Source organism: Ciona intestinalis, chromosome 6, assembly GCF_000224145.3.
Source record: "Ciona intestinalis chromosome 6, KH, whole genome shotgun sequence".
Lineage (NCBI taxonomy): Eukaryota > Metazoa > Chordata > Ascidiacea > Phlebobranchia > Cionidae > Ciona > Ciona intestinalis.
In genome coordinates, this window is record NC_020171.2 from 437,704 (window position 1) to 445,846 (window position 8,143).

At 30.6% G+C, this 8,143-nt stretch overlaps 1 long non-coding RNA gene across 1 annotated transcript in view; it reads right to left on the reverse strand.

The window, feature by feature from the left end:
- Window positions 1-8,039, reverse strand: part of LOC101243077 — a gene marked incomplete in the record, with an annotated part of 17,092 nt that extends 9,053 nt beyond the window's left edge. The window contains 6 exon segments of the long non-coding RNA XR_182075.4: window positions 2,103-2,231; window positions 2,632-2,785; window positions 3,282-3,431; window positions 4,806-4,947; window positions 5,659-5,836; window positions 7,836-8,039. This is a non-coding gene — a long non-coding RNA (sphingosine 1-phosphate receptor 2).
- Window positions 8,040-8,143: the final 104 nt, after the last annotated feature.

Below are 8,143 nucleotides of genomic sequence, written 5' to 3' on the forward strand. Positions count from 1 at the left end.
AAAAAAAAATCCAAAAAAAAATAATCACCCACAAAGTAACATACTTGGTAACTCGTAAGCTGGCCAAGGTGCACACCCGTGTTATAACGACTGTCGTTTTCCGGCCACGCGAGGATAAAGTAAGTTACATTCAACTTATTTGTATTCAGTTTTTATGTATGGGGGAAATTTTGACAACCCATAACGAACCACTGGGTTTGAGCAATGTTTGTAAAGTGTATTGCACAAGGAACATACGCCCACAATGATGGCAGCATTGAGCCTTGAACCCATATCCTTTGGTCTGACATCGCTAGCAATTAAATCACATATTTTCTGCTCATGTTTTGAACAAATAACACGTTTTTTACAGCTGTGAGGATACAGTTATGTATAATTCTGTATATATGTTTTTTTTAATACCAAATGGGACGAGAAATGGGAATGAAAAGATGTCTAATCTTACCCCACCCTACTATTTATCAAATTAGTGCTGTTTTGTGTATATGGTGAATATATAAAAATGGAAGTTTTTTTAATAACAGTGGAAATATATAACATAGTAGGGGGGGAAAGATGGGACACATTTAGCACATAATTCCCAAAACTGATCGTGTTTAAACAATCAACAACTGACTTAGGGAGTCGTGAGGATACAGTTTTATAATTCTAGAAATGTTCTTTGTATACTACCAAATGGGACGAGAAAATAGGATGAACAGGTGTCCTACCTTCCTCCACCTTACTATATATACAATATATTATAGCCACAATAGCATAGGCCTACTTATTTTAGTTCCAGTGAACAAAAAAAACTAAGGGAATTGTATTGTAGAAACGTGCTGAATAGGTATTATTTGGTAATGTTACTGTTACTACTGTATATATCTGTCAGCAAAATGTTCAAAAATGCTGAATACGACATTTGTATGGTACAGTGTGAGCTGTACTGGCAGTTTAATTGAAAATATGCAAGCATAGTATATTGTAATTCAAAGTACAACAGATTTGGTAAACAATTAACATTGGTCTATGGGAGTTGTGAGGATATAGTTTGACAATTCTTTGAATGTTCTTTGTTTACTACCAAATGGGTCGAGAAAATGGAGTTAAAAAGTGTCCCATCTTCCCCCGACCTACTGTATTACAATTTACAGAAATACTCAAAATGTGTTCTGGAATTTTTTTCTAATAATTTTACAATTTATTTTAAGAAAAATCTTACACAAAATTTATGTCAAAACTTAAATTTTATCAGTATCAAAAACGACAGCTATTAGAAATTCCGATTAAATTAAATTTTTTTTTCTGATTTAAAATTCGAATTTTCAATCAAAATAGCAACACAAAAAGTTATAAGACGTACTGCCATTAAAAAGTCAATATTCGTTATTATAAAGTGAACAAATGAAGTAAAAATGACGGACCAGCGTAATGGAAATGAATAATTAAATAAAATATGCAGAAAATTCATTTAAAAGGGTTTTAGTTTTTAAAACTGCCCGTCAAAAATAATAAAATCCTGAAGTGTCAGTAAAATATAAGACATGTGAAAAGTGGTGCAGCCAATTCAAGGTTATTGTTTTGTTAATACTTTCAAAAACTACTTGTTAAAAATGTACTAAAAAACTGCCCATCAAAAATACTGAAATGTCAGTCAAATACTTAACTTATATAAACACCTTTAAAAAGTTGAGCAACCAATTCAAGGTTATTGTTTGTTGATACTTTATAAAAATACCTGTTAAAAATATACTAAAAAACTGCCCAACAAAAATACTGAAATGTCAGTCAAATAAACACCTTTAAAAAGTTGTGCAACCAATTCAAGGTGATTGTTTGTTGATACTTTAAAAAAATACCTGTTAAAAATAAACTAAAAAACTGCTCAACAAAAATACTGAAATGTCAGTCAAATAAACACCTTTAAAAAGTTGTGCAACCAATTCAAAGTTATAGTCTTGTTAACACTTTGTAAAACTAACAAAATCACTCCAAAAAATGCCTGGTGAAAATACTAAGAAATCGGTCGAATACAACTTAACTTATATAAACACCAGTAAAAAATGGCCCAAACTTTTACAAAAGTTAAAAATTTAATCCCTATTTTTTTAAAAACTTACGATTATTAAAATAACTCCACTCGGTGTGATTGTTACAATAAGAACGACCATAATCACCACTAGAGTGTGTATGAGACGTATATCTCTCGTACGAAGTTTTTGACGCAAAACTTGAGTACTTCTCCTTGCCTGGAATAATTCAAGTCGTTGTTTAATTGAAACTTTTTTATTTAAACAATAAATAAATTATCAAAAAAAATTTTATAGTAGGGTGGGAAAGATGGGACACGTTTTCGTTTTATTTTCTCGTCCCATTTGGCTGTAAACAAAGAACATTCAAATAATTATAAAATTGCATTTGTACGACTCTCATTGACCGTTGTTAATTGTTTAAAACACGATCAGGATATCTTGATTTGATGTGCTAAAGGTGTTCCGTCTTCCCCCACAGTAATATATAGGTTATTTTGTTATTATGAAAATAACAGAATGTTAAAACTGTTTTGCTTTATTGTAAAAAATTGTTATTATAAAAAAAAAACATGCAACGAATGCATTAAATAAAGCAACGGCATTAGATATGTCTTACCTTAATAAATATAAGACTGTAAATTAGGATTGGCCAAGGCATTATTAGGAATAAATACATCGCCACTGCTAAGACATAGTTCTTTGTGTAGGGCGGTATAATTTGCGAGCATATTGTCACTGGTTTGCACTCCATGTATTTTCCTTCAATGCATCTGTATGGGAATATATAGTAGGTTGAAGTTGGGGTAAGGTGGTACAGGGTTGGGGCAAGATGGTATAGAGTAGTGGGGTAAAATGGGACGTGGTGGTGGGGTAAAATGGTACAAAACGATAGGGTAAGATGGTTTGCAGTAATGGGGTAAGATGGCTCATAGAATTGGGGTAAAATGGTTAATGTTTTTATTTTTTATCATTTCATTTGGTAGTAAACAAAGATTTTTTACAGAATTATATAACCGTGTCCTTACAACTCTAAAAGAGAGTTTTTATTTGTTTAAAACACTTTTAGAAAATATAAACAATTAACAATGGTCTTTTTTACTTCCAGGGCACGGTTTTATAATTCTATATTTTTGTTTACTACCAAATGTGACAAGAAAATGGGACGAAAAAGTGTGCTATCTTCCCCCACCCTACTATATACCAAATTGGTTAAAAACACAAACAGTTAGTTAGTAAAAAAGTTTCCAATTATCAATGTAACTTTACCTGCATGTATCTTTGCAAGAAAGATTTAGTGAGATTGGGATTACCAAGAAACCAAGCAAAGGAATCAGCCATGATAAGAATATGGATAAACCGACAGTGAATTGGTTGAAGTATAACTTATGCAAAGCTTTGTGAACAACCTGCATATACCTATGGGAAAGGTGCAGTTTTAGTGTATTGTAGTTTAGTATTTAGATTTTTATATCTCATAGAATAAACTGGGACCAATAAGCCTACATCCCAGGTCTCAGGTGTGCTTCACTGAAGACCTCACCCTCATAGAATAGAATAGACTGGGACCAATAAGCCTACATTCCAGGTCTCAGGTGTGCCTCAGTTAAGACCTCACCCTTATAGAAAAGAATAGACTGGGAGTCTGGGACCAATTAGTACTGAGATTTTTATATCTCAAAGAATAAACTGGGACTAATAAGCCTAAATCCCAGGTCTCAGGTGTGCCTCACTAAAAACCTCACCCTTGAACAAAAAAACAAGACTAGAACCAAAAAAAACTTTTTTGACTATACTATTTCATATTTCAAAAAATGTGGTCAACACTGAAAAAATAAAATTGGAAACACTGGCATATTTTGAGACATCAGATAAGGTTAAGAACAGATTGTTTATTTAATGTGTTTCCTGTATTACAGGTCAATTGTTACCAAACAGAAAGCAATATGACATCACAGACAATTGTAGATAATCCTTATTATATATCCTGTCTGGATTTTAAGATATCCGTGTGAATTTAGCCGGTATGAATAGAAATAATATAATTTCAAAATTTTAATGTGATTTTTATCGGAAAACGCTTAACGCGTTTAGTATTTGATCGGCAAATATTGGTTTTCGTAGTTGTTTATATTGAGTAATAGGATTGTGATGTCATAGAGAGGGTCGTGACACTTTGATTGACGGTAAAGCAGAATTATGAGTCATTAAACTCTATTGTTAAGGGGAAAAACCGTATTTGCACACCGTCGAGAAATTATGAAATATTTTTTTTATCCTGAGTCATATCTCGCTATTCAATAGCTTTGCCTGCTTGACAGTGGGCATGGGGTATGGGAAATGTGGAAATAGACAGGATATGACTCTGTTACACGTCAACAGCGTAATATTAAAGAAACATTAGGCTGTTGAATCTAATGCTGTCAGCATTTTCAATTTTGTCAAAGCAGACTAATCACTGTATGTTATGACATAATATTGCTGAAGTCAGTAATTACGAAACCCCCAAATTTGTGGGTTAATGGGGTAATAATTACCCTAACAAGATACTCTTTTTTTTCATACACCTCATGCCCGCTTACGAGTGTAACTTTGTTGGTTATTTTTTATTTTTTAAAACTATGAGTGACAACTTAAACAAGTGACACCGAGTTGGAGCAACCTCTTGCCCAAGGACACATACGCTTACAATGGTAGCAGCATCAAGCCTTGAACCTTTGGGCTAAAGACAAGCACACACCAGAGAATAAGTTCAAAAAAGGGGTAAAAATTATACAATGAACATTAAATTACCTGTCTATTGCAAGTAACAGAATACCAAACACAGAACAGCATGCACTGGTTACCCAAATACCAAATAAGAATGATAAACTTGTTAATGTGTTGTTAATGTTGAAAATGCCGGCCAGGCAGTAATTCCACAACAACATTAAACCTAAAAAAAACAATAATTACAAAAAGTTAATAGTTATAGCTTAATAATAACAATTTTATAGAGATATTCATATATTAAATTAGTTTTACAGTTTTTCCGGTGGTTCATATTAAAATTTTTTTTCTAATTTAATTGAGACCTTGTTATTTTTAATTTGTAGCGTTAAACTACTAGCTGTAAACATAGGTGTAAATTTTAGGGTATGGGGTAAAATTGCACATTATATAATTTATAGACCTACACAGTTTAAAGCCTTAAAACAGCTTTACCCTGCTGTTAGGTGGCTATACAAACAAGCAGAGCTAATGTATATTGCATTCACCAAATTAAACAATGAAGTTTACTATGTTTGATGACGAGTGTAAACTAGGTTTTAGCAATGTCACTTGTCACTCAAGATTTTGTTTAAAAAAAACTTTTTAGCTATGGCTTTAAAAATTAGGTTTTAATGTACAGACTCAAATACAAAACCTATATATGTTGTAGTACTGTGGGGGAAGATAGGACACTTTAGCACATAATATCTACATATCCTAATCGTGTTTTAAACAGTTAATAACAGTCTATGGGAGTTGTGAGGATACGGTTTTATAATTCTTTGAATGTTCTTTGTTTACTACTAAATAGAACAAGAAAATAGAAGGAAAAATTATCTCATTACCCCCACCCTACTATAATGTATATAAAGTTTAATATAAAAATCAAACTTACCAACTAACAAGTCTGAGAAGCTTAAGTGAACTATGAACCAGTACATAGGGCGAAAAAACCTTGAATTTCCGCCAATAATAGCGAGAATGACAAGCCCATTTCCAATAATGACAGCCATTGATATTATTCCAGCTGTTATTATTAATGGAGGGTTGTTAATTGGCTCACATATGTTGCCCTGTGGGTAAAATATCAGATTAAGAATTTTTTTAACAATTTTTTTCAGAAACTTTTTAAGATATTTTTCAGAAATTTTTTCAAGATTTTTTTAGAAATTTTCGAGAAATTTTATTTTGAGATTTTTTTCCAATATTTTTATTTTATTAAAGAAGATATAGCAGGCTTTCTTCTGCTGCGTTTTTAGTGGGAAAAAAGTAACATTAAAAATAGATATTATAGTAGAAAAAAAATTATTTCAAAAGCGTATAGTCTAGCTCTACCATATGGGAATACATTTTCAATGTAATATTATAGAATGCATTTTACACATGTTTGCACATTAGGGTTTGTTTTTCTGAATATTGTAGTTAAATTTGTTCGATTTTTTGTTAAAATTTCCATCTTTTAATAGGGCTAGGGATGCACATTACAGAATTTCAAATCCGTGAGATTCGAACCCTTTTGTATTCGAATCTTATTACGGGATTCGGTATTCTGTTTAATGACGTCATCACACATCATCTCATAAATTATATTAACAATTTTTGAGAGTTAATAATTTAAAAAAAAATTTTTTTGTGTTTGTGGGACTTTCGAGAGTAAACGTTTCGCAACGTCTTTTCATAGCCTGCTATACGTTTTGTGACCCAAAAACTACCCAGTAGTACAATTTTTGATCATTTTACAGCTCATAATCCAACATGGCTGCTTTTAAAGAGTCAATAAACTGACTTTGTGGGTGAAATTATTTTTTCCTATAGATATAAAAAGATTCGAAATTCTAGATTCGAAATAAAGTATTTTGGATATCCTAGAATACCTAATTATTCTGTAATTTGCATCCCTAAATAGGGCTATTATATTATATATAGAAGTTTAAAATATTTTATAGACCATTTAAACTACCATAATGAATGACCATTACATCACTTATAGTAGGAAATTTAAAGTACATTAAAGGGACCAGCCTATAAAACACCCTTTAAAATACACAACGTGATTTAACTATCTCGTAAAATTTACCTGCCTCTCGATAAACATATAAAAAAATTAAATATTTGCAGTAAGCCAATAAGATATTGTGAAACCATCTTACGCACGCACGGAATTTTACAATTAATTGTTAACGAATAAAAATCTTTACCACACATAAATTTGTTTTATGGGCCTATATATATTATACGCAAAATTAGACTCCTAAAGATTTTTCTAAGCTGCACTACATTATGGAATTTTACAAGTAATTTACAACTAAAATATTTTTACAACTTAAATTTGTTTTTATATATATATATATGTCGCAGAATAAAACAAGTTTTTGTAACCTGCACTATTTTATGCACGCATGGAATTTTACAATTAATTTACAGCGCACAAAATTAATCATTATTCTGTCAGCTATTCTCGCATCACATTTCAGTTGCTATGACAACTTCTCTTGAAATTTGAAACAAGACAAATAGAAAACTTTCTAAAAATGGTCACATCAGACACTTTATTACATGGTATATAATATATATATATAGTTTTGGCTAATTCAGACTTAAAATTTTGACCTATATAAGTATAGGCCTATACATATTATGTCATACACTTAAGGTTTTATGTTACATAAACAGTATGACGTATATTTATATATAAATAACTGCCAGTCAAAATAAATTTTCTGCCAGATTTTTAATTGAAACAACTTTCAACTTCTTAATTGACTTTTATAAAGCTTAAAATAGACATTTTATCCTTGTTATTGTAGTTGCAATTAATTTGATTTTCACATTCAAAAAGAAAATCAAACATATATGTAAATAGAAAATAAAAAGTACATACTATATATATATACAGGTGTGTGGTATTAGTTACTTTATCACATTATATAACGCTTTTTGGTTTTTATAATAATATTACGACTGTATATATATATATATTATATACACATACATTTTTTTATAGTTTAATAAAGTTATGTTTTGTGTATTAGTAAAAAATATAAAAAACATTCAAAAAATCCCAGTGTTTACCTGCGTCTGATTAAATGAAGAGCCCAGATCTATATCAGTGCTTACATTAGCTGCATAATTTCCTGGTGGCAACACTGTTGTAGAATTTACTTGATCAAAAAATATAAAATCACTCGGTAAAATGGGTGTAGTAGCCATCTTTGTATTAATACATCTCTATAAAATGTGACTCTGAAATAAAACTGTTCAATAATTAATATATAGTTGTGAAAACAACATAGCAAAACTGAAAATACAGGTTATATGGTACTTTATTTTATAAACAAAATGTTGTATTTTTATATTTCTAAGTTTGGTGCTGGTAAAGA